The sequence below is a fragment of the Rhinatrema bivittatum genome, chromosome 2 (assembly GCF_901001135.1).
Source record: "Rhinatrema bivittatum chromosome 2, aRhiBiv1.1, whole genome shotgun sequence".
Classification (NCBI taxonomy): Eukaryota; Metazoa; Chordata; class Amphibia; order Gymnophiona; family Rhinatrematidae; genus Rhinatrema; species Rhinatrema bivittatum.
Window position 1 is genome coordinate 268,887,975 of NC_042616.1, and position 27,075 is coordinate 268,915,049.

The window sequence follows — 27,075 nt, forward strand, 5'->3', positions numbered from 1 at the left end:
AGTTACTGGCCAAATTGCAAAGTTAGCCCTATGAACTTATCCAGGAACAGATCTGGGAGAGGATTAGGCACAAAATGAATTCTAGCAGAGGGGCAGACTCCCAGGTCACATTCACAGCAGTGGAGCGCATGGTGCTGTCCACCATCTCAGAGTCAGCTGTGAGCGGGGTGGGGGACCCGGACACTTCACACCCTCACGCTCCCCACTCCCTGCACTCTTGGTCCCAAGCCTCCTCTCCATCCTCTCAGAGCCCCACTCCCCAGCAGTCTTTGTTCCCCAGCCTCCCACTCCCCAGCACTGTTGGTCCCAAGCCCAGGGCTACACAATTGGAGGCATCAAAGGAAAAAATGTGTGTGGGGGGAAGGAGGTGTTGTAATCAGAGACAGAAGTGAGAGGCATGTGGTCAGGCAGCAGGCTTGCTCTGTGCATAGATCTGCACCACCTCAACAGTGTGCACAAACCTATGCAGGGAAACCGCTCACGTACATTTTCTCCCTAACTTTATTACTCTTCCCCCCCTCCCCAACATGGAATTTATTTTTTAGCTGTCTGATTTTTTTCTTTCTGTCAATCTGCTTGATCCATGATTGGTTTATCCAGTTTCACTCCTCTGCACTTTTGAAAAGAACATTTTTTCCTTGAGAGTGTCCATGAGTTTCTGGAAAATCTTTGGGAGACTTTTATTTGTTTAAACTTTTTTTTTTTTTGTTTTAAGGTTTACATTTCATACTTCAGACCATCGAATCATTTATTCATTACTTGTATTTCTAAAGAGTCATGTAATTACATTTCAAAAGCATACAACTCATTCCCCACAGTTATTTTAAGGTTTGACCAACACTTTTTCTTTGGAATTTTACTTTGCACAAAAGCCATTTTTGGAAATCTTGTGATTTTGTTATTTCAAGATTTTTTTTAAATAAGATTCAGTTTTGATATAACACATACAGGTTGAGTTTCTTTGCAGTGGTTTCCTGAGGAAACATCTGCCTCTATCGTACTGAATTCTGGACTGATGCACTTGCTTGCTTTGTTCAGTATGAGAGACCATATGATAAAACCTGTATGGAAACTATTATTCTCCCACTCAGGGGAATAGCCAGAACTGAATTTTGGAGGGAGGGAGCCAAGGTTAATATGGGTGGGCACTGTGCTGGCCCCCTCCCCAACCCCATCATATCTGGGTCTTCATAGTTGTGGCTACAAAATCTTTTAATTTCTGGCAGCCCCCTGTATCTTCTGTCTTTTCACTCTCTCCTTGCCCTGGCTGTCTCTGTTTCTCACTCTCTTTCTGTGGTTATGACAGCTACTTAATACAAGCTGCCGAAGAGCAATTATATAAATAGGCTTCTATCCAGGTCAGGTTTTCCTGAACTTTAAGGTGCTGAGAGAAGTGGGGTAATGACCTGCCAAAAGTAAACAGAAAGACTTCCATGCCCTCAAACATTTACATGTCTAGCCCAGAGGCAGTGATGTTTCCCATTCAAGTTCACTTCCTTAAAATGTCAGGGTGTTACTTGTGCCCGCTCGTGGGCAGCCCCATGAGCTGGCTCACTACCTCTTACTAGGGATGTGAATCGTTTTCCATATCGTCTTAATGATAGAAATCGTGTGGCAGGGCAAGAAAATCGTCTTAGGCACGATTTTTTAGTTAAAAAATCGTTAAAAATCGTTTTTTCCGATTAGTGCGCACTAACGGGAGTTAGTGCGCACTAACTGGGAGTTAGTGCGCACTAACTGAAAATGATACAATTTGACACTTTTCAGGTCAGTTAAGGTCAGTTTAGGAATGAATATGTATTCCTATTGGCTGCCCTCTTATTTATTCATGTTACCAAGTTTCCTACTGACAGTATATGGGGGATGGGAAATGGAAACAGTTGGTAGCTTGACAAAACAAGTAATGTGATCAGTCAATGTGACTAGAACTTGTGCCCTAACCCTGATACCAGGGGTATTGTGATCTTCCTGCACACAGTGACCTATCCCTATTAATACCAGGAGTGTTGTGATCTTCCTGCACACAGTGCCCTATCCCTAATACCAGGGGTGTTGTGATCTTCCTGCACACAGTGCCCTATTCCTGATACTGGGGGTGTTGTGATCTTCCTGCACACAGTGCCCTATTCCTGATACCGGGGGTGTTGTGATCTTCTTGCACACATCCCGATATCAGGGATAGGGCACTGCATGCAGGAAGATCACAACACTCCTGGTATTAATAGGGATAGGGCACTGCATGCAGGAAGATCACAACACTCCTGGTATTAATAGGGATAGGGCACTGCATGCAGGAAGATCACAACACCCCTGGTATCAGGGATAGGGCACTGTGTGCAGGAAGATCACAATACCCCGGAGGAGTGAGGGTCAGGCAGCTCCCCCCTGTCTGTGAAGCCAGCCTCTCACTAGTAATGCAGGGAGGGAGCTGTCTCAGACTTCACCATCCCCCCCCCCCCCTTACCCACACACCATTCACTAGCTGGGACATGGGGGAAGTCAGGAGTGAGGGTCAGGCAGCTCCCCCCTGTCTGTGAAGCCAGCCTCTCACTAGTAATGCAGGGAGGGAGCTGTCTCAGACTTCACCATCCACCCCCCCCCCCTCACCCACACACCATTCACTAGCTGGGACATGGGGGAAGTCAGGAGTGAGGGACAGGCAGCTCCCCCCTGTCTGTGAAGCCAGCCTCTCACTAGTAATGCAGGGAGGGAGCTGTCTCAGACTTCACCATGCTCCCCCCCCCCCTCACCCACACACCATTCACTAGCTGGGACATGGGGGAAGTCAGGAGTGAGGGTCAGGCAGCTCCCCCCTGTCTGTGAAGCCAGCCTCTCACTAGTAATGCAGGGAGGGAGCTGTCTCAGACTTCACCATCCTCCCCCCCCCCCCTCACCCACACACCATTCACTAGCGGGGACATGGGGGAAGTCAGGAGTGAGGGTCAGGCAGCTCCCCCCTGTCTGCGAAGCCAGCCTCTCACTAGTAATGCAGGGAGGGAGCTGTCTCAGACTTCACCATCCTCCCCCCCCCCCCCTCACCCACACACCATTCACTAGCTGGGACATGGGGGAAGTCAGGAGTGAGGGTCAGGCAGCTCCCCCCTGTCTGTGAAGCCAGCCTCTCACTAGTAATGCAGGGAGGGAGCTGTCTCAGACTTCACCATCCACCCCCCCCCCCCTCACCCACACACCATTCACTAGCTGGGACATGGGGGAAGTCAGGAGTGAGGGTCAGGCAGCTCCCCCCTGTCTGTGAAGCCAGCCTCTCACTAGTAATGCAGGGAGGGAGCTGTCTCAGACTGGTATCAGGGTTAGGGCACTGTGTGCAGGAAGATCACAACACTCCTGGTATTAATAGGGATAGGGCACTGTAAGAGATGACTGTAGTAGATTGAATAAAGATCTGATGTTTCTGCTCTCCTCACACCAAACAAAAACAACACACAAGCAGAGAAGCCCTTCTTACAAAGCTGAGCTAGTGAGTTAAGTAGGAGGAAAAGTAAACATACTGGTGCCAGTGTGGCTACTTAAAAAATACACTTACCAACAATCAATTACATATATTTGAACTGTGTACAGTTCCAGCCAGGACCACCTTTCTAAAATGCACAGTGATTGGCAAATTCAACATGCACTAGCATTTCAGGTGCCTGCTAACAAAAATAATAAACAAACAAGTTCTAGTCACGTGAGTGCTGATCATTACATTACTTTTTTTGTCAAGCTTCCAACTGTTTCCATTTCACATCCCCCCAACCATATTGGTAACATCAATAGATAAGAGCACAGCCAGCCAATAGGAATACATACATACATATTCATTCCTAAGTGACCTTTACTGACCTGGGAAGTGTGAACACTTTGTTTCATTTTCTGTTGGTGTTCGTTAGTTTCCAGTTCCATTTCCCATCCCCCCAACCATCACCTCAGTGGTAACCTTGGTAATATCAATAGATAAGAGGGCAGCCAGCCAATAGGAACTCATATTCATTCCTAACTGACCTTCAGTGACCTGGAAAGTGTTTATTTGTATCATTTTCAGTTAGTGCGCACTAAATCGAGTTAGTGCGCACTAACGGGGAGTTAGTGCGCACTAACTCGAGTTAGTGCGCACTAACACGATTTAACGATTTTTAACGATAAATCGTTAGAATTTCTATTGTATCGTGTTCTATAACGATTTAAGACGATATAAACATTATCGGACGATAATTTTAATCGTTGAAAAACGATTCACATCCCTACCTCTTACTGCCCCTCCCCAAAGCGCAATAGGACGCTGCCAACGCATGGCAAACGTCGCCGCTCCTACTTCCTTCTGATGTGCTTCTAGGCATTCATGTGCTAAATCTGGGCAGATTTAAAGGGGCCACGATGGGAAAAGGCCATTGGTGCCCTCAGATGACATCACAGACCTAGCCCTATAAAGGGCCTCCCCTGCTGCTCCCTTACTGCTTCAGCACCGGGTCAACTACCCCTAGGTAGTGTGAGTTGCTGCGTCAGAGTTTATGTCTTCAGTCTTGCCTTGCCTTTGTCTTCGGCCTCGTCCAGCTTTCCATGCCTTCAGCCTTGCCCTACCCTCATCTTCAGCATCATCCAGCCTTCTGTGTCTTCAACCTTGCCTTGCCTTCATCTTCAGCGTCATCCAGCCTTCTATGTCTTCAGCCTTGCCCTGTCCTTGTCGTCAGCCTCATCTAGCCTTCCATATCTGCAGCCTTGCCTTGTCTCCCATGCACTGACTCCCGGTTCTGACCATAGTCTGTGACCTGACCATTTTTGTCTGCCACCTGCCTTGACAACAGCCTAACTATGGAAACTCTCTTAGTCTTCACCAGGGATACTCACCTAAGACCTGCTGGCCCCCGGAAGCCAAAAACTCAATCCATGATGAAAGGAGCAGGTATAGGTGGAGCTCCAGCTAAGTCTCTGCATCATCTTCCGCCAACTGGCAGTGAGGACCTACTGGGCCTTCCCAGCAGATGGCGTCAACCTCACTCCAGCACAAGGGTCCACAACTCTAACACAGGGGATCAAGAATTGGCAATGATTCCAATGCCTCCAGGCCCGCTAACTATTGCACTTTAAGGGCTGACTTAGATATGGCATGACCCTGCAGATAGGGGTGGGAGCCTGAGCCAACTTGTTGGGGAATAGGCCCCCGAGGCCCATCCATAGCTATGCCCCTGCTCCCATCTCCTTAAATTTTCCAGTGTCATTCTTGAATCGGCTTCATTTCTGCAATAACCAGAGTTTACTGGGAAGTTGCCTGCCATATCTAAGGGAAGGCAAGTCCAAGTCATCAATACTACTATTATTAAACATTTGCAGTATATAATGCTACAAGATGATTGCAATGCTGTACAGATACACATAACAGACAATCCCTTCTCCATTGAGCTCACAATCTAGTCAAGACAGAAAAGATAACTTAGCATTAGGGATAATCATGGGAAAAAAGATTTAAAGTGTCAAAGGTGGATTAATACAGTGATTCTCAACCTTTTTTCTTTCGGGACACACTTGATAGATAGTTCTCACATGTGTGACACAATGAAGACATGACAGTCACAAGGCTAAATGTAAATGTACAATCTGCATCCACAGGAACCCTACCCCCACCCTCAGCAATGGGTATACAGAAGAACTAGAACATTCCTCGTACAACTCACTATACAAAAAGATATTCTGGTGTTATCTCAATAATAGCAACACAAACTCCCTCTTCTACCAGGCACAATAGCCCTACTTATAAAAAGACAGCAGTTCACCACCAATGCATGTCCTATTGAGAAAACACAACAAATAAGCAGGCCGATACAGTAAAGCGCGGCCGCAGTTATCCTGTTTCTAACCTGCTTTCTACCCACAATTTGGCCACGTAAGTCTAACCCGCGATTCACTATCCATTTTTTACCAATCTTTACCGCTTCTTTAAATCGACGATTTTCCCTTTCCGCCCACGGCATGTATATGATAGGTAAACGATCGGATTAGCTATTCCCTTCCATACGGTAACATGCGGCCCAATTATCGCCTTTTTAACCAACTGTTTTGCCACATCTTTAACCCGCTAATTTACCGCCTACCCTGACCCTGGCGTTAGAGGGACGTGACAGCAATAGGCAGGCTCCGGTCAAATAAGTGGGTGGGTTGGAGCAAGCGAGTAACATGGTGTGGCCTGGTTCTCCTACGCTCGGGCCTGGTTCTCCTACGCTCGGGCATCGGGGATTGCCAGTCCTCTCTCCCCCCCTCCCGAAGCAAGGCGCAGGGCGAAAATCGACTCGACATGTTATTAAAGCAAATAGAAATTGTAACAAAAGTAAACTTACTGCATGCTTCCAGCAGCCCCAGTCCTCTCTCCCCTCCTCCTGAGGCGCCCACCGCGGCTCCCATACCTCCCGGGGGCAGCCGGCGGCAAAAGCGGCTTCCAGCAGCCCCGCTGGCGAAGGTGCATGAACGCACGTCCAATTTGGACGCTCAAGCAGCGAAGGTGCATGAGCGCACGCCGTGACCTCGGACGTCCATCTGGGTGCTCAGGTCACGGCGTGCGCTCATGCACCTTCACTGCTTGAGCGCCCAAATTGGACGTGCGTTCATGCACCTTCGCCGGCGGGGCTGCTGGAAGCCGCTTTCGCCTCCGGCTGCCCCCGGGAGGCAGGGGAGCCGCGGTGGGCGCCTCAGGAGGAGGGGAGAGAGGACTGGGGCTGCTGGAAGCATGCAGTAAGTTTACTTTTGTTACAATTTCTATTTGCTTTAATAACATGTCGAGTCGATTTTCGCCCTGCGCCTTGCTTCGGGAGGGGGGGAGAGAGGACTGGCAATCCCCGATGCCCGAGCGTAGGAGAACCATCCACTTCCAGGTACCTGTCATTTCAAATATCATTTGAAATGACAGGTACCAGCGCACCCAGGATACTGTATAGGAGCTATATAGCGCTCTATACAGTAAAATGGATTGCGCTTCATGGACGCTTCATGGATGCGCTTTGGACGCGGCTTGCATTTGTATGCCATTTAAATACTGTATCAAGCGGTATGTGATCCGAATTGTGCACGCGGCAAACGAGCGGGCGCCCGGCACTGCCGCACTTTTTCTTACGCACCCTTACTGTATCAGCCTGAAGGTGAGGTATTTTATGTGCCTACATGCTAGTTAAATACTTAATCTCGGTCACACACACAAAATCGACCTTCACCAATTACAGAAAGACCACAAATTATAAATATGGAGACAGGAACCGGAATGGAAATCCAAAAAAGCCACTCTGCATGCAGTGCAAAACAGGAGAAATGAAAACAAAATACAGCACCTAACATAGTACCAAGATCTGCAATAATGCACACAAACTAATCCGCACAAAGTTACACCTGCATTATGGAACACACTCAAATTGTAACAACCCTACGTATAAAAAGGCAATGCTACAAATATTAAACCAAGCTCTAAATGCCAATATGCCTCCAATTAGGGAAACAGAAAATTCAAGCTGCTTTAGATCCTCACATAGTTTTATAGTTGTAAAACTATATGAATAAATGTTCAAACGAGCTAAACAGAACAACATCTAACAATTAAAAACAATTAAAAACTCTTAAAAAATATTAAAAATTCTCCAAACACCAGTAAAATTTTTAAAAACAGCAGACACATCACATAATACCCAGTAATTAAAATGACAGTCAATCAATAGAAATTAACTTAAAAAGCCATCTTTACTTATCCTCTCCAGCAGTTCTCCTACTCCTTTCCCTGACAGATCACACCAGAAACAGCAGTAGCTGCTGAAGCTGTCCTCATGGTCCTTTTCCTTAGGGACCACAACCAGTCTCTATCTCTCTCTCACACACTCACACACACAACAGTCACACTCTCAGGACCAGTTTCTGTCTCTCACACACACTCACAAACACCAGTGACCTCCATGATCAGTCATTCTCACACATACACATGTCACTTCTCTGACCAGTTTCTCTCAATCACACAATGCTCTCTCTCTCTCTCACTTACACACAGGCTTTCAATCACACACATGCTCACTCTCCCTCACACACACACACACACACAGACTGAAGCACTCTCTCTCCTCACATACACCACACACACACACACACACACACACACATACACATATACACACACAGAAGTTCCCTCCCCCTCACATGCACACTACAGACACACAAACACACACAATCACCCTCCCTGTTTCAAATACACACCACACACACACACACTGGCCCCCAGCTGAACAGCTCAGACTTCAGCCTGGTCTCTGGTGGTGGCAGTGCTCTGATCTTCAGGCCCCGCTGGCCTGGTCTCTGACGGTGGCAGTACTCTGATCTTTGTCCCTCGCCGACCTGGTCTCCAGTGGTGGCGGTACTCCGATCTTCGGCCCCGCCGGCCTGGTCCCCAGTAGTGGCAGCACTCCTATCTTCAGCCCCTGCCGGTCTGGTCTCTTGTGGCTGCCAGCCCTCGTATTCAGCCCTGCCTGATCTCCAGCAGTGGCAGCATTCTGATCTTCGGCCCCTGCTGGCCTAGTCTCCAGCGGTGGCAGCGCTCCAGTCTTCACTCTGCCAGCTGCAGGTAGTATGCAACATACCTGCCAGTGCTTGGCGACACATTGGTGTGTTGCGGCACACCAATTGAGAATCACTGGCAGGCCGATACAATAAAAATTGCGGGAGAGTGGGCAAGTGCCCGCTCTCCCGGCATGCACACAGACCACTCTCCTGTGCGCGCGATTCAGAAAATAAAATTATTCAAATTAGGGCCCACGGTAAAAAGAGGCGCTAGGGACGCTAGCGGGTCCCTAGCGTCTCTTTTTTGACAGGAGTGGCGGCTGTCAGCAAGTTTGACAGCTGACGCTCAATTTTGCAGGCGTCGGTTCTCAAACCCGCTGACAGCCACGGGTTCAGAAACCGGACGCCAGCAAAACTGAGCATCCGGTTTTCAACCCGCGAGCCGTGGGCCGATTTAAATTTTTTTTTTTTTAATTATTTTTAACTTTTGGGACCTCCGACTTAATATCGCCATGATATTAAGTCGAAGGGTGCACAAAAAAGCAGTTTTTACTGCTTTTCTGTGCACTTTCCCGGTGCAGAGAGAAATTAACGCCTACCTTTGGGTAGGCGCTAATTTCTGAAAGTAAAATGTGTGGCTTGGCTGCACATTTTACTTACTGAATTGCGCAGGAATAACTAATTGGGCCATCAACATGCATTTGCATGTGCGGGCGCTATTAGTTTCGGGGGGGTTGGACGCACGTTTTCGACGCGCTATTACCCCTTACTGAATAAGGGGTAAAAATAGCGTGTCAAAAACACGCGGCCAAACGCAGGTTAACAGTGTGCTCTGCTGGAGTGCACTGTACTGTATCGGCCTGTGGGTTAATAGATGGAGATTAGTTGAAGGCAGGAACCATTTTATGCAAAAGCATAAAGCTGTGAGAATTGAATCCTAGCCCCACAATCTATATAGGAAAAACAGGAGATGGGGTAGGTAGGTGAGCAGTAGGAAGGTATAGAACTTTTAATCTACAAAGACTTGCCAGGGAGTAGAATTTGATGCTGATTGTGTTATTATTGGTATTTTCTTGGATGTGTCTTCAGTATTTGATTCCATATCTCATAATATCTTACTTAACTTTTTATCTGTAATTGAGACCCAAGAACAAATTTATTATTGGTTTGCCTCCTTTCTTCAAGCCCGTCAGCATCAAATTTCAGCTAATGGTATGTCCTCAGATTGGTTCACTATTCCTATGGAAATTCTACAAGATTCTGTACTTTTGGCCACTTTATTTAATATTTGTGACCTCTATGCTCTATGTTAGATCAACAGGGCATTATATCCAGAATGTATGCGGGTGATATACAATTATTTTTCTCGGTTGTGAGTCACTTGTCATCAGCTTTAGCTATAATTTCTACTACATTAGAAATAATCAGTTGTTGAATGTGTAAGAACCACATGGGATTACATTTTTCAAAGACCAAAGCAATATATTTTTCAAGGGATGTAGAATTTTTATCCTTCAAAAATAGTTCTTCTCTCTCTATTTTGGGGACAACAATTCAATTTAAAGACACCGTGTGAAATCATGAAGTAATATTTGATACAAATCTTATTTTTAAACCTCATTTACAGCAGGTCCTATGATCAGGATATTTTAAATTGCAACTTCTTAGACAATTGAAGTATATCCTTGACTCAATATATTTCAGAGCTATTGTAAAGGCCTACAATTTCACAACAGTAGACTACTGCAACTCACTTTTTATTGATTTACCTGCAGAATTTTGCTGCGTGGTTAGTCAGCGGAACATAATACTCCAGTATTATGTGAGTTGCATTGGCTATCTGTAAAAGAACATATTAAATTTAAAGTTTTAACTTTAGTTTTTAAAGCATTAAAATTAGAAGAACCAAATTATTATAGGGCTCAGTTAAACATTTATAGACCTGTTTGTGAGTTAAAATCAATTGGAAAAGTCTTTGTTAGCACCCTTCCTATTAAGGATACACACCTTATACAAACTAAATGACAAGCTTTCTTTTCAGTAGGTACAGATCTCTGGAATTCTCTCCCAGTTAAATTATGAGATTTGAGGGATGTTACTCATTTTCAAAAGAAGCTGGAAACTTACTTCTTCTCTGAGGCATTTGGATAATTAGTATTCTGTTACAGTTTGTAAGTAGCTAAGATGTTTTATGCTATTTTATGTTATTTTATGTCATGTTATTATTGTTTGTTTTAATGATGTTACAACTTTGTAATTTGCCTAACACAATCTTTTTCACTATAGGCGGAAGATAAATACTTAAATCAATAAATAAGTAAATAAATAGAAAGTCTTCTAAACTGCTCCAACTTGTCTTATTAAAGGCTGTGATCTGAAAGCAATACTTTGGTCTCATGCATATCAAAGAGACACAAAAAACAATTGGGCAACTAGCAGGCTACTTAAGCAAATAGCTAGAATATACCCTGCTTGGCTAACTATCAGGCCGATACAGTACAGTGCACCTGCTATTGGACACACGTTTTCCCTTACCCCTTATTCAGTAAGGGGAGGAAAACGCGCATCCAACCCGCGGCACCTAGTAGCGCCCTCAACATGCAAATGCTGAGGGCCCTATTAGGTATGCGCACGGGATACAGAAAGTAAAATGTGCAGCCAAGCTGCACATTTTACTTTCAGAAATTAGCGCCGACCCAAAGGTCGGCGCTAATTTCTTCCGGCACCGAGAAAGTGCACAGAAAAGCAGTAAAAACTGCTTTTCTGTGCACCCTCCAACTTAATATCATAGCGATATTAAGTCGGAGGTCCCGAAGAGTAAAAAAAATGTAAAAAAGAAAAAGAAAAAAAATTGAAAATGGGCCGGCGGCTGTCGGGCCAAAAACCAGACGGTCAATTTTGCCGGCGTCCGGTTTCCGAGGCCGTGGCTGTCAGTGGGCTCGAGAACCGATGCCGGCAAAATTGAGCGTCGGCTGTCAAACCCGCTGACAGCCGCCGCTCCTGTCAAAAAGGAGGCGCTAGGGACGCGCTAGTGTCCCTAGCGCCTCCTTTTACCCGGATCTACCGCCGAACCTAATTTAAATACTGAATCGCGTGCGTTTGCCCGCTCTCCCGCAGACTTTACTGTATCGGCCAGTATGTAATCTGACCAACTGATCTAACACAACATAATGAGATACAAATCTGGAGGTTTTAGGGGACCGTGGCCCCAGTGGTCCCTTTAAATGAACCAGCTCAGTAATGCTTATGGGAACAGTGATCTTTTGCAGACCAATTCTCAGAGTATCTTCTTTCGCTTAAAGGGCTGACCTCCTTGTGACCTTGGGTAAGTTACTTCACCACCTGTTACCTCAGATACAAACTTAGCACCCCCTTTACTAAATGTTTTCTCCCATTCTGTGTCTATAGGAAAAATGATTAGTAAATGACCCTTTTAGATTGTAAGCCTTCTGAGATAGGAAACTACCTACTGTATCTGAAATGTAAGTCACCTTGAGCTCAGGTTTGGAAAGTAATCAAATCCAAATTCAAGTACTAATGTACTTTTCACATGGTAAACCTTTGCCCTATGTACTAATCATTTAGAGAGTTTTTAATGTATTTGTAAAGTTTGTGGGAGTTTTTAGTGTGCATACTTTATGTTTCTTCTTAAAGAGAAACAACGGAGATAATTTCCCTTTGAAAATTTGGGTGAAATGTGCATATAAAAATTACCCACATACTTTCCACCCATACTCTCGGCAGGCACCAAGAGGGAAAATGTCATGCATACTGTACTCATGAAAATTTCATATACGCACATGATTTTCCTCTCCTGTCCTAAACACACCTCTGGGAATGCCTCCTCACCAGGGTAGGTGGAAGCACTAGGCAAATTAGGCAATCACCTAGGGTGCCATGATCCGAAGGGCAGCAGAAAGACTGGGATGGCCGCTGCCTCACTGTTTGCTGTATGCTGCCTGAGATGAGAAGCAGAATCACAAGCAGCAATGGACAGAGTGGGAAAATCTGACATACATATCTCTGCAACCCCCTCTGAGCTGGCATTCAATGTCACAGTTCTTGAGTGTGCAATGCAGACTTTCAGCAGAGAAGCACATACTATCTGCTGTGTGCGCACTTGGAACAGCAGGACTAGGGCAGGAAGGAGGTAGACCGCGGAAGACAGGCTTGCAGGCTTGAAGCTTCCCCTTTTATTTCAATCTTGAGCTATCGGTGGGAGGCTGCATGCACTGCAGTTTTTTTCTGCTACTTCAGTGCACTGTTTCCATCCTTGCTAACTGCCAGTGCTGGGTGCTGCACCAAGGAGGACTGAAAGCTGGACCGCAGGTAGGCCAGCCGGGCACCTCCTTCCTTTCTGCGCAAAAGAAACAAAAGAAAAAAATCCTGGGACTTTCTCTGCCGGTGCCTCCTTCCCTGCCTGCAGCAAAACAAAAATAATCAGAGGGCAGGTCTGCCGTGGGATAAGGAATCACAATTGAAGTCTGCCTCTTCTCTTTGCTGGCTTCTTATTGTTGTTGATGTGGACCCTTGAGCCGGAGTAAGAGGTGAAGACCGCCGAGGGATCCCCTCAGTGGGACTCGTCTCCGGGAGGTGGCGTAGGCGAGAGGAGGACTCACAAGGACTGGTTCTGGGGAATCAGGAAGGGCGGCCCTCCGAGGAGTGGAAGAGCCCCCGAGGAGCGGGTTCTCAGAGCGTTTACCCAGCTAGATAGGAACCAACCTATACAAAGAGATGGCGTGGAGTCCAGGCAGAAGGTCCAGGGCAGGCAGCGAAGAGACGAAGTGAAGACGCAGGCCACAGGTCAGGACGGGCAGCAGACAGAGAGGTCAAGAGAAAGGCCAAGGTCAGTACTAGAGAGACAGTCTGAAGTAACTACCTGAAGAGACAACATCAAAGACAGGAACAGAAGGACGCTGGAACAGAAGGATCCAAGGACGAAGGCAGGAAACTTCGGAGGAGAGGATCGGAGGGGCGAAGGACGCTGAGGCACAGGAGCACAGAGGTGCTGGAGGCAGGAAGACACTGGAGGCAGGGAGACACTGGAGGCACGGAACACTGTACCAAGGCACAGGAAGCACAGCCCAGGAGCAACAGAGGAAGTCTGTTGCAAAGGCAAAGGAGGAATGCAGCTGTGGGGTTTAAATACCCCTCTGTAGAGACGTCATCATCCGGCGCCGGCTTGAATCTCCCGTCACGGCTCCTTTAAGAGGCGAGGCCTCCCGTGCGAGCACGTGCATCAAGGGAGGCCCCGACTCAGGCCTGGAGAGAGACGCCGCTGCAGCCATGTGGCCCGGCGCCCGCTGCCCAGCGAAAAGAGGAGGCCACCGCATCGGGGGACCAGCCAAGGTAGGGGGGGCTGGACGATCACAGCCAGACGCCCTAACAGTACCCCCCTTACACTCCCTCTTAGAAGTGCCAGGCTTGTCAGGGTGTGTACGATGGAAGTGCTGAACCAAGGATTTGTCCAAGATGTTAGAGGAGGGCTCCCACGAATTCTCTTCAGCACCGAAACCCTCCCAAGCAATAAGATACTCACAACGTCTATGATGTCCTCAGATATCCAGGACCTCCTGGATTTTGTAGACTGGGTTGTCATCCGAAGCTATTTCTGGAGGCTTGGGTGGTGCGGTATGGTAGAAAGACAGCACCAATGGTTTTAACAGAGATACGAGAAGGGCTACCAAAATGATAAGGGGAATGGAACAGCTCCCTTGTGAGGAAAAACTAAAGAGGTTAAGACTTTTCAGCCTGGAGAAGAGACGGCTGAGGGGGGATATGATAGAGGTATTTAAAATCATGAGAGGTCTAAAACGGGTAGATGTGAATATTTACTCTTTCGGATAATAGAAAGACTAGGGGGCAGTCCATGAAGTTAGCATGGGGCACATTTAAAACTAATCGGAGAAAGTTCTTTTTTACTCAACGCACAATTAAACTCTGGAATTTGTTGCCAGAGGATGTAGTTAGTGCAGTTAGTATGGCTGTGTTTAAAAAAGGATTGGATAAGTACTTGGAGGAGAAGTCCATTACCTGCTATTAAGTTCACCTATAGAATAGCCACTGCCATTAGCAACGGTAACATGGAATAGACTTAGGGGCGGATTTTAAGAGCCCTGCTCGCCTAAATCCGCCCAAATCCGGGCGGATTTAGGCGAGCAGGGCCCTGCGCGCCGGTGAGCCTATTTTACATAGGCCTACCGGCGCGTGCAGAGCCCCGGGACTCGCGTAAGTCCCGGGGTTTTCGGAGGGGGGCGTGTTGGGGGCGGGACCGAGCGCAGCGGCGTTTTCGGGGCGTGTTGGGAGCGTTCCGGGGGCGGGCTCGGGGGCGTGGCTACGGCCCGGGGCGGTCCGGGGGCGTGGCCGCGCCCTCCGGACCCGCCCCCAGGTCGCGTCCCGGCGCACTAGCGGCCCGCTGGCGCGCGGGGATTTACTTCTCCCTCCGGGAGGCGTAAATCCCCCGACAAAGGTAAGTGAGGGGTTTAGACAGGGCCGGGCGGGTGGGTTAGGTAGGGGAAGGGAGGGGAAGGTGAGGGGAGGGCAAAGGAAAGTTCCCTTTGAGGCCGCTCCGATTTCGGAGCGGCCTCGGAGGGAACGGAGGTAGGCTGCGCAGCTCGGCGCGCGCCGGCTATACAGAATCGATAGCCTTGCGCGCGCCGATCCCGGATTTTAGCGGATACGTGCGGCTACGCTCGTATCTACTAAAATCCTGCGTACTTTTGTTGGCGCCTGGAGCACCAACAAAAGTACGCCTATTCGCGGTATTTGAAAATCTACCCCTTAGTTTTTGGGTACTTGCCAGGTTCTTATGGCCTGGATTGGCCACTGTTGGAAACAGGATGCTGGGCTTGATGGACCCTTGGTCTGACCCAGTATGGCATATTCTTATGTTCTTATGTTCTTATGTTCTTACGTGGAAGGAATTCTGTATCTGGAGTCTGGAGGGCAGTCTTAGGCGATAGGTCACAGAACCTAAGTGTTCAGAAATTGAAAAAGGACCAATGTATTTTGGTGCCAGCCGAAGGTGGATGTGGCGGGTGCTGAGCCAAACCCAATCCCCCGAGTTAAAGAGGGGAGCTGGCCGGAGGCATTTATCAGATGTGCGCTTGGCGGTGTCAGCAGCTTTAATCAAGTTGGCATTGATGGCCTCCCATAGATTGTGCATTTGTTCAGCCGTAAGTTGGGCTGTGGAAGAGGGTACAGACAGAGGTAACGGTAGTGGAGGTTTAGGATGCCTTCCATAAACCACCTGAAATGGAGATGACCCTGTAGCAGAATGAAAGTGGGAGTTGTGGGAAAACTCCGCCCAGGGCTAAAGCGAAGACCTATCATCTTGGTGGCTTCCTACGAAGGAAGTTCTTCAATCCCCAGTTAAGTCGCTCAGCTTGCCCATTACCCTGTGGGTAGAAGGCTGTGGTAAAATCCAAATGCACTCCAAACTTCTTGCACAGTGCCCGCCAGAACTTGGCCGTAAACTGGGGGCCACGATCAGATGCAATATGTAAGGGAAGGCCATGCAATCGGAATATGTATGACATAGTCGTGCCAACTCTGGGGCTGAAGGTAATTTTAGCAAGGGACTAAAGTGCAGCATTTTAGAGAATTTGTCGATCACGACACAGATCACATGATTGCCAGAGGAGATAGGTAGATCAACCACAAAATCCGTAGAGATGTGCGTCCAGGGCTCCCGGGGAGCTGGGAGAGGTTGGAGTAATCCCCAAGGCCGACCAGACAAGGGCTTCTGCTGTGCGCACATCGGACAGGAATCCACGTAGGAGCTTAAATCTTGAGCCATCCGAGGCCACCAGTAATATCAGGATAGAAGTTTCAGGGTTCGAGCTTTGCCTGGATGTCCAGCAGTAAGAGAGTTGTGTGCCCAAGCCAGTACTTTAGGTCGTTGACGAAGGGAAACCACCGTCTTCCCCTGTGGTATCATGTCAGTAGCCGCTAGTTGGATTTTGGCTGGATCCAAGATGTAGTGGATAGTTTCCAGTACATCTTCAGACTCGTATAGCCTGGAAAGTGCGTCCGCCCGTGTATTCTTATCTGCCGAGCGGTAACGTAGTACGAAGTCAAATCGACTGAAGAAGAGTGACCAGCGGGCCTGGAGCGGATTTAGCGGTTGAGCCCTATTGAGGAACTCATGGTTCTTATGGTCGGTATATACCATCATGGGGTGTTGTGCCCCCTCAAGTCATTGTCTCCATTCTTCAAAAGCCATCTTAATGGCTAACAGCTCCTTGTCACCAATTCCATAGTTCTTCTCCGTGGAGGAAAACTTGCAGGAGAAGAAAGAGCAAGTCAGGAGAGTCCCTTGAGGGGAGCATTGGCTGAGTACCGCTCATCTATGAATGGACGAGCTGGATCAGGGTGGAGGAAGACATGACTCTTGTAGAAATGCCTCTTTCAAATCATGGAAGGCATGGATGGCTTCCTCCGGCCACTGTTTAGAATTGGCCCCCTTCTTAGTTAATGCCATTAGGGGTGCTACTTTGCGTGAATAGTGGGGAATTAAATTCCTATAGAAATTAGCGAAGCCAAGAAACCTTTGCAATAAAAGGAATCCCACAGGTTGCGGCCACTCCCGAATGCTGGCTAACTTGTCTGGGTCCATACGAAAACCTGAGGTGGACACGATGAAGCCCAAGAATGGCAAGGATTCCTGTTCAAAGAGGCATTTTTCTAATTTAGCGAATAGACGATGTTCTCTTAGACGTTGGAGGACCCGATGAACATCCATGCGATGTGTCTTCAAGTCTTTGGAATAAATTAGGACGTCATCAAGGTAGACAATCACCCCCTTGTGTAACATGTCCTGGAATATCTTATTTATTAAATTTTAGAACACTACGGGTGCGTTGCATAGTCCAAAGGGCATTACGAGATATTCGTAATGGCTGTCATGCATATTAAACGCCGTCTTCCACACGTCTCCCAGTCTTATTCGGACAAGACTGTAGGCCCCTCGGAGGTCCAATTTGGAAAAGACTTTGGCTCCATGAAGGCGGTCCAGTAACTCAGGAATCAGGGGAAGCAGATAATGATCCTTTCGAGTGATTGCGTTGAGTCCCCTGTAATCAATAAAGGGTCTTAAAGAACCGTCCTTCTTGGCTACGAAGAAGCCTGCCCCTGCTGGAGAGGAAGAGGGGTAAATAAAACCCCAGTCGAGGTTTTCCTTTATGTACTTAGACATCGCCTGCATCTCGGGCAGGGACAATGGATACATCTGTCCATGGGGCGGAGCTGTGCTGGGTAGTAGGGCAATGGCGCAGTCGAAGGACCGGTGCTCCGGAAGGGTCTCCGCCTCCTTCTTGGAGAACACATCGGCGAAGCTACTATACTGAGGTGGTAACGATAGGGAGGTGCTAGCCAGCACCAATTGTGTTTGCGGTCTAAGTCAAAGGCAGGTGGAGAAGCAGTCCTTCCCCCAGGCTGTAATTTGCAGGGTTTTCCAGTCAGTGGTGGGTGAATGTTTTTGTAGCCAAGGAAGCCATTATACCACGGGATGAATGGACTTCCCGAGAATCAAGAAGGACACTTCCTCTTGGTGAAGAACCCCAGTCCGAAGTGTTATTGTTGCGTCCTTTGGTCTTCGACGGCTTCGCCCCGCCTACTTGCAGCTCCTCCCACTCACTTTGGACTGATGGCTGTGGTGGCGTCTGTTTGCCAACCTCTCCGGTGTCCCCAGACCGGCTTTGGTGCTGCCTCCTGCCATGCTCCTTTAAGGTACCTCTAAGGCGCGCACGCGCACGCCACCCTCATCTATTTCTAGGTTGGAGCGAACCTCAGGGGCGTCCCCCTGTTCTGACGTCACGACTCCAGGGTATATCTGCCTACTGCATTTGCTAGCTCATTGAGTTAGCAACCGGAACACTAACAGAACACAACCGGAACTTTATGGATGGGATTCGCTCTCCGTTCCTAAGCTACTCTGCCTCTCCAGCTCTACTGGAACTCTTACTACCCTTCGGGGTCACTAATGGGGTACCTGCTCCTCGGGGGCCTCTCTGTTTTTTGGGGAAATCGGTACTCGCTCCTCGAGGGCCCATGTTCCCTGTGTTGCTGCCTGCAACTTCTACCTTCTGCTTGGAAGAACTAACCACAGTCATCATCTGTGAGTACAAGAAACATCTCTCTCTACAGTACCGCTTCACCGGAATCAGGAACTCGCTCCTCGAGGGCCTGCCCTCTGCTCCGGTGCCAGACCTCTCGTCTAGTGGAATCTCTGCTACTGCTAGTGAGTACAATGCTACTGAGTCTCTCTGCTCTAAGGGATCAGGTACTTGCTCCTCGAGGGCCTGCTCTCCCTGCTTTGGAGCTCTCCTATTCTACCTGGGACTCTGAATGCTAATTCTATTGTGTGCTTATAACTCTCAGTCTCTTTCCACTACAGCACTGCTTACAGAGGATCCGTTTCCAGCATTCTGTGAGAGATGCACCCAGCCGGGCTCTACAACCACTGCTCACTACTGCCACCTCTGGTGGTTCAATATACTGTTTAATAAAAGATTCAAATCTGTGTTTTTCTGTCCGGAGGTTAGCCTGACACTGTGGTCCCTCACGGGACTGCCCCCCCCCCCCGTGGGCGTGGACAGCTGCCACAGTGTCCAAGGATCCACCCAAACACCAATAACCATAACAGTTACAGGGGCAGTGCGGGAACTCACCCTTCCTGGGAGAGGGTCTCCTTGGATGGAGGAAATCCATAATGGTGGTGTATGGGATATCACAGGTAGTTGCAATTGGTGGACTAGCTCGGATAGAATAAAGTTCCCGCCGGAGCCTGAGTCGACGAGAGCGAGTGTAGTATAGGAACCCCCGGAAAATTGTAATATAATGTGGACCGTGCATGGAGGAGTGGGATTGATACAGCCTAGGGTCAGCCCTCCTCTGACACCTTGGCCCGGGTGTTTCCTGGACATTCAGGGCATTGGGCCAACAGATGTGCTTTGCCTCCGCAGTAGAGGCATAAGCCGAGCCTCCGTCGACACTGTTTTTCTTCGGTTGTCAGGCGGCTGCAGCCTAGCTGCATAGGCTTTTCCCGGCATTCCGGCGAAGCTCCAGGTGTTGTGGGCGCAACCACTGGACAAGAAAATGTTGGAGCCAGGGAAACTGAGCGACAGCCTGGTTTAAATTCTTTAGCACGTAGCTGTACTCGACGATCGATCCGACCTGCCAGTTCAATGAGTGCCTCGAGGTTATCCAGGAGCTCCCGTACGGCCAACTCATACTTTATACGGGAGGACAACCCCTCCAGGAAGATGCCACGCAGGCTGTCCTCACGCCACCCTAGTTCAGATGCCAAAGTGTGAAATTTTACTGCAAAGTCATCCAGGGTGCGTGAGCCCTGGCAGAGGTTAAGTAGTTCCATAGTGGCAGTAGACTGGCGGCTTGGTTCATCAAATCTTTGGGAGACCTACCTCGGACAAACCGAGGTAGGTCTCCCAAAATGGAATCTCCTCGCTCACAAAGTATGAAGATCATGAAGGATGTCTTCACTCGGTCAGTAGGAAACTGCTGTTCTTGCAGGGAGAACCTTATGAAGCAGTGGTTCAGAAACCCTCAGCACTGCTTAGATTCCCCGTAGAATCGAGGTGGAGCAGGCATATGGGTCACGGAGATCGAGGCTACTGGAGGCACCAGGGGAGGAGTGGTTGTCCCGCGTCCAGTGGTGGAATCCAGGCGAGATACCAGGTGTTCTACTGTGGTGGATAGAGTCTCCAGGGATTGCTGCTGCTGCAGAAGCAGCTGAGTCAGGCCCGGAATGGCTGGAAGGCTAGACAAGTCCACCGGGTCCATGGCCTTTGCAAACTGTTGTAGATGTGGACCCTTGAGCCGGAGCGAGAGGTGAAGACTGCCGAGGGATCCACTCAGTGGAACTCGTCTCCGGGAGGTAGGCGAGAGAAGGACTCACAAGGGCTGGTTCCGGGAAATCAGGCAGGATGGCCCTCCGAAGAGCGGATAGCCTATGAATGCGGAAGAGCCCCCAAGGAGCGGGTACTCGGAGCTTTCATCCAGCGAGATAGGAACCAACCTACACAAAGAGACGGCGTGGAGTCCAGGCAGAAGGTCCGGGGCAGGCAGCAAAGAAACGAAGTGAAGTCCAGGCAGAAGGTCCGGGGCAGGCAGTGAAGAGACGAAGTGAAGTCACAGGCCACAGGTCAGGACGGGCAGCAGACAGAGAGGTCAAGAGAAAGGCCGAGGTCAGTACCAGAGAGCAGTCCGAAGGTACTACCTGGGGAGATGAACAGACGGAGACAGGAACAGAAGGATGCTGGAACAGAAGGATCCAAGGACGAAGGCAGGAAACTTCGGAGGCGAAGATCAGAGGGCCGAAGGACGCTGAGGCACAGGAGCACGGAGGCGTTGGAGGCAGGAAGACACTGGAGGCAGGGAGAAACTGGAGGCAGGGAGACACTGTACCAAGGCACAGGAAGCACAGTCCAGGAGCAACAGAGAAAGTCTTTTGCAAAGGCAAAGGAAGAAAGAAGCTGCGGGGTTTAAATACCCCTCTGTAGAGATGTCATCATCCAGCGCCAGCTTGAATCTCCCGCCGCGGCTCCTTTAAGAGGCGGGGCCTCCCACGCGTGTCGAGGGAGGCCTCGATGCAGGCCGCGTGTTACGGCTATAGCTGCTGTGCAACCTCCTCACCACCAGAGGTCCTTCAAGAGCAGGCTCTCCTGGCTGGCCCAATCCATCTGCTCTATGTCCTGGATGTTCCTTTATAGCCCTGCCTACCCTAGACTCCAGTGCTTCAGCATCGAGCTCGTTTGGGCTCCCTGCTCTAGCCTCCTTGCCTTCGGGCTTCTGCCTTGCTACCTTGCCTTCGGGCTCTCTGCCTTGTTGTGTGTGTGGCCTTCGGGCCTTCTGCCTTGCTGTGTGTGTGTGGCCTTCGGGCCCTCTCCCTTGCCGTGCGTGTGTGGCCTTCGGGCCCTCTGCCTTGCTGTGTGTATGCGGCCTTCGGGCCCTCTCCCTTGCCGTGCGTGTGTGGCCTTCGGGCCCTCTGTCTTGCTGTGTGTATGTGGCCTTCGGGCTTTCTGCCTTGCTGTGTGTGTGTGGCCTTTGGGCCCTCTGCTTTGCAATAAGGTTCTTGTGTGGCTGCCTGGTTGTGGACTCCTGAGTTTGCCTACCTTGACCCTGCCTGGACTTTGACTTGTTCCCAGCCTGTACTCTGCTCCACATATCACAGCCATTGCCCAGTTACATGTCACTCCTGCCTGCATCATATACCTTCCCAGTCATTCATCAGAGACCTTCCAGCTAACCCTGTCTCTCTCCACCTGGAGTCACTCCTGAAGGTGGTGTTCACAACACCGGACCACTGCCTAAACGTAACACCGGGAGAGAGACGCCGCTGCAGCCGTGCGGCCCGGTGCCCACAGCCCAGCATGAAGAGGAGGCCGCCGCATCGAGGGACCAGCCAAGGTAGGGGGGTTGGCCGGTCGCGGCCAGACGACCTAACACTTACAGTGCAGTACAGAAAATGAATTATGGAGTAACTAAGTAAAAACCTTACGCAACAAGGGTTCTGTGTTAGATAACATTTAGTAAAAGATATTGATTGCAAGCTTATTTAACTGACTCTCGTAGAATTCATAATGTTCTGCAATTTTGAGAACGATTCTGGGAGACAAAGTTGTTCTTGCTCCCTGAAAATTAATCTCTTGAAAACTATACAAAAATGAAAGAAATGCTTAACCATCTTCATAGAAGACTTTACACCACTGATGAGCACTAATGAAAAAAATGTGCTAAGAAATTTTCTGCCTGTTCTTTCATTTTGGGAATATAATAGAAAAAAAGACATGGTAGTAACAGGTTCCCAGTCAATGTTCTGACATTTTCCATCCTAAATCATAATTTGTGGACAGTTGAAACGTTTACAGGCTGCAATTACCAGTAAGGCCTCATTTATGCTACATATTTGGGGCTTGATTTATTACGCTTTCTCCCCACAGACGCAGAGTGGGAAAAGGCCTTAGTAAACCAGATCCTTGGTTTATAAAATCTCAACAACTTAGTGCAAAAATTCAAAGATAAAATAAGGCCCAGCTATCAGTGCCCTGCATGCAGCCCATTAATTCTTACACTTCATGGCTCATGCTGTAGCTACATAAAAGAGGCATACATGATTACACATGTTCTCAGAAAGAAACTCCTATATATTGACGAGTCACTGCTACTGTCTTTTGTTGCTGTGAGGTACTAAGGGGACAGCCAAGCTACTGTCTGGATCTGAGCCTTAGACAATGGTGACTTTTCCGTGGCACACCTGCTTAGTGGCAAACCACTAAGCCATGGCACACTAGTTGGGAAACACTGCTTTATTGTCTCTTTATTCTGTATTTGGTGCCAGTCCATCTGTGTTCTGCATGTGTGATTGAAGTGAAGTATTCTGCTGTCATGTAGTTTCTGTAGGGATCTACAGCAGCCTGGCTTATTCTGTTTTACTAATTAAGAGATATATTGGTGTTTTAGGGCCTGTCATTATAATTGCAGTATTGCCTTTTCAGTGGTAAGGTTGTTACTGTTTGAGTGCTAACAGTTACTCCTGTTTTTGTATAGGAGGTTTACTAAATTATAATTGTAATTTAGTTTATTCATAGCCTTCTGAAGGTCAAGCCCACAACCAATGTGCTTTACAATAACCTAATAATAGATGTCTTTTTTTGCAAGTTTTCTTGTTGGCACCAAAGCAGTGCATGCAAATATTATAAACAAGTTGTGGTAAATGGTATTTTATTATCTCAGAAGACTGTAGTTAGAATGTCTTTTTTCATTTAAAATCTCTTTTTAAAAATGCATTATTTTTAACTGTAATGTGTGGAGGTCTGGGGGTGGGGTGGGGAGTGTAAAGCTATAAGGTTCGCCTAGGGCACCTAATACCCTTGTACTGGCCCTGTTCCTCACAGTCTGGCTAAAAGCATGCACTCTGTTATGACTTGTAAGAGTGTGAACCCTGGGCCGAGGTGAGAGGTGTCTCCGCCAAAAGGGAGGAGCCCTGTGAGCCTCACCGGCGGTAGGAGCAGTCTCAGTGGTGTCAGACACAGCTGTAGAATAGAGTCTTTATTATGAGAAGAGAAAGGCACAGCCCGTGAAGCGGGAGGGGCAGTAAAAGTATAGTTCTGAGCAGAGGGTTATATCCAAGAGTGATACCTCTGATGTGAAGATCCGGTAGTGGCCCTCAGAGCAGGGTACGCCAGAGAGTCTCACAGTAGTGAAGAAATACCTCAGACGTGCAGATCCTGTAGTGACCCGCGGAATGGGGTACACCGGAGAGGTTTTGTCTCAGTAGTGGTAATGAGATGGAAGTCCAAGGCGCAAGGACCCCAATGAGGGTCCTGTAGCAGTGGTGTGGTAATGACCTGCAGTGCAGGGTATACCGGAGTGGCTCCTCCTGGGATGGTGCGGTAGTGGCCTGAGCATGGGGTACACCGAAGAGGATTCCACAATGAGGCTTGGTATAATTGAAGTCCGTAGTAGTAAGGTACTCACAGGAGGCAGTTCCAGAAGAGGTCCCGGGGAGCAGGACAGATAGAAGTCCAAGGCAGGAAGGCGCTCCGAGGAGCAGATAGCCAGAGACAAGGAAGGGTCCCTGAGAAGCGGGTACCCAGAGAGTCTCACGCCAAGTGTAGAGTCTGGAAACGGAAGTCCAAGGATGGAGCGGAATTTAGCAATGAGGAAACTCCTTGCTAACTCGTCTAACCGAAGAGCCAGCCAGCTTAAGTACAACAGATTGATGATGTCATCTGGAGGGGACGCCCCTGAGATTCCCACTATGACATGTACAAAGGTGGCTCATGCGAGCACGACTAGATAATTCCTGAAACAAGATGGCGGTCGGCAGCTTCCACGCCATCCTGGAATGCCAGGCTGGTCGGCGATGGTTAGCGGAGACCGCCATTCTTCCAAGAGATGACAAGGCAGCAAAGAAAGAGGTGAGCATAGAGTATGTTACGACGGGCGTAACACACTCTATGGGAGACCATATGTACTTTTAGTTGGCTAAAGGAGGGAAATTTTCAGCCAAGCCATTTTACTTGGGAAAATAGCTATTTGCCTGGGTAAATGACTTTGAAAATTGTTCTGTCCTTGCATCTAGTAAGATGCAATAAATGGGGCGTTCATGGCCTCGATAAAAGTTATTGTCCTAATTTGCATGCTAATGACAAATACATCACTGATTAGGCATTCCCATAGTATGATATAAAACACCATAACTGTTTTATCATGGATTTCAGCTCACCGTGTAAAGGATGGCGTAATGTCAGGAAACTCTGCAAATATAAGGGGCCATACCTCAAGCACTCAGGTTTTGACATATGTGTTGTGGTTACCTTTGGTTACAACAGGGCTCAATCTATTCTTAGGTCTCCATTTTCTAACAGCCATAATTCCCTTGTGGCACTGAATAGAACAGTTTAAAAGAAAGGTGATCATGAAGTGATTAGACCAGGACACAGATACAAAGTTTGAGTTACTAATCTGCAACCACAACATATGATCATATAAAATTTTTGACTCACTAGTGAGCCAGCAATAATATACAGTCTGCACTGAAGTCAAGATAAATCATTCATCTTTAGCACAAGCCACATTGACTCCATTTTGTAATTCTGGATTTAATTAATGCAATGTGGTGATGTTTTCTTGTAAAACATTATCATTCTTGATCAGACATGATGAAATTTTATGTGAAATGCTGCCATGTTGCACTGGACATGATGATGTCCAAGATATTATCCAGGCCTGCTAACAAGCTGATTATAAAGTATGTATGAGGGAAAAAAAGGGTATACTAAATCACAAATTCACTTAAAATCTGTCTTTCATATTTTTGTTTCAGAATGCTGGAAAGTGGAAAATGTTGATGGTCAACTATAATCAAGAAGGAATATAAATAAGAACAGTTTTTCAAATGGTTTATCTTTATATTATTTTCTAGCTCTACTTTGACTTGCTGAGAGAGTAGTCAAGATGTCTAATGCAACCTCTACACCACTGGGTATTTTCTCTGATGAAAACGACAAGATACCGTCTTATATTATATTTTTGATAGCATTCTACATTGTAATCTTAATAGGAGGCACTGTTGGAGTAATCATCATGTCACGCCTCTTGTTTAAAAGGAAATCCCAGTCAGCAATGGCCATCATTTTTAGCAATCTTGTTGTGCTGCATGCCGTACTTTTATTCACCCTTCCATTCCGCATCTCCTATTATGTGTTGCAGAAATGGCTATTTGGGTGGCTCGCTTGCAAGCTAGTGAGTATCATGATCTACATCCACATGTACATTGCTTTCTTCTTCTATGTGGCTATGATAGTACTACGTCTGCTGACTTTCTTTAAAAAGATCCGAAAGCTGGAATTCCAGAAAAAGCTTTACATCATTGCAGTAAGCACTGCTGTCTGGATTGTGTGGATTCTGATAATACTCCCTGTTTTCCTGTCACATTATGGTATCTCAGATGACTATAACAGGGCACAGTGCTTTCAATTCCATAGAGACCTTGCTGAGAGAAGCATGATTATTGTGAACTGTTTTATAATTTCCATTTTTCTGGGTACAGTCTCCATTCTTCTTCTGATCCAGGTATCTGTACTCATCCAGCTACTGAAGAAATATGGATTTACAGCTCGACAGCATCAGGAATTTCGAGCTCAGATAAAGAGCTTCTTTTTCCTTTTGGTGATACTGGTCTGCTTTACGCCACATCATGTGTTTAGAATACACTACATATCTCACACACACTTATATTCATTGAATGAAATTTGTTTGGCTTTATCTACCATCTGCTGCTTAGATTTTCTATATTTCTCAGCTACAGTTGGCCACTGAAAAGCTTTCTACACAGCTGCTACTTCAATGTCCTCATTGAATTGCATTGGTTAAAATAAACTATGAGGCATCACTAACAGGTGTTTATAATTCAGTATAACGTAATAAATTTCCATTGTGCCTGTAATTTTGTAAGATTTTAAGACAATTACCTGCATACTTTCCACCAGTTTTCTAACGACCTGCACACATTTTCACCTGCTAACATAGGTGCAGTTTTGGGGGGGAAATTTACAGCATACATTTGAAAATACAAAAGTATGCAAGTAAGTGCAAACCTCTCCTCAACCCTGCCCCCAGGAATGCCTCTGCTCACTAAGGATAAATTTACATGCATCCAGACCATATGCATGCCAGTTTACCTCCATTTCAAACTGGCAATTTTGTAAAAGGCCATTTCCACGGATAAAGCACTGTTTTGCCCATGGAAATGACTTTGAAAATTACTCTCCATGAGATCAAAGTTGGAGGTGGGAAGCAAGTGGCCTAGAGCTCCAGAGCAGCCATAAATCAGAAGGTGATTAAAAAATGAATCTGTATGTTGAAAAGTGGGAACTAAGAAGTCATGAGTTGCATGTTTGGGGTAGAGATGCAGTCAAGCTGCAGTAACGGCTAGAAAAAAATATCCTGGGGGTATCTGTAACCCACAACTAAAAGAGGTTTTGTGAGTTACTGAAGTGACATGGCCCAGTTATACAGACTGCCTTGACTTAA

The 27,075-nt window shown here is 47.6% G+C and overlaps 1 long non-coding RNA gene across 1 annotated transcript in view; it reads left to right on the plus strand.

Moving 5' to 3' along the window:
- The window catches only part of LOC115084530, a 40,051-nt gene extending 13,563 nt beyond the window's left edge, over window positions 1-26,488 (plus strand). Inside the window, exon 3 of the long non-coding RNA XR_003854590.1 lies at window positions 25,367-26,488. This is a non-coding gene — a long non-coding RNA (uncharacterized LOC115084530). The remainder of the gene's footprint in view (window positions 1-25,366) is intronic.
- The last annotated feature ends 587 nt before the right edge of the window (window positions 26,489-27,075 follow it).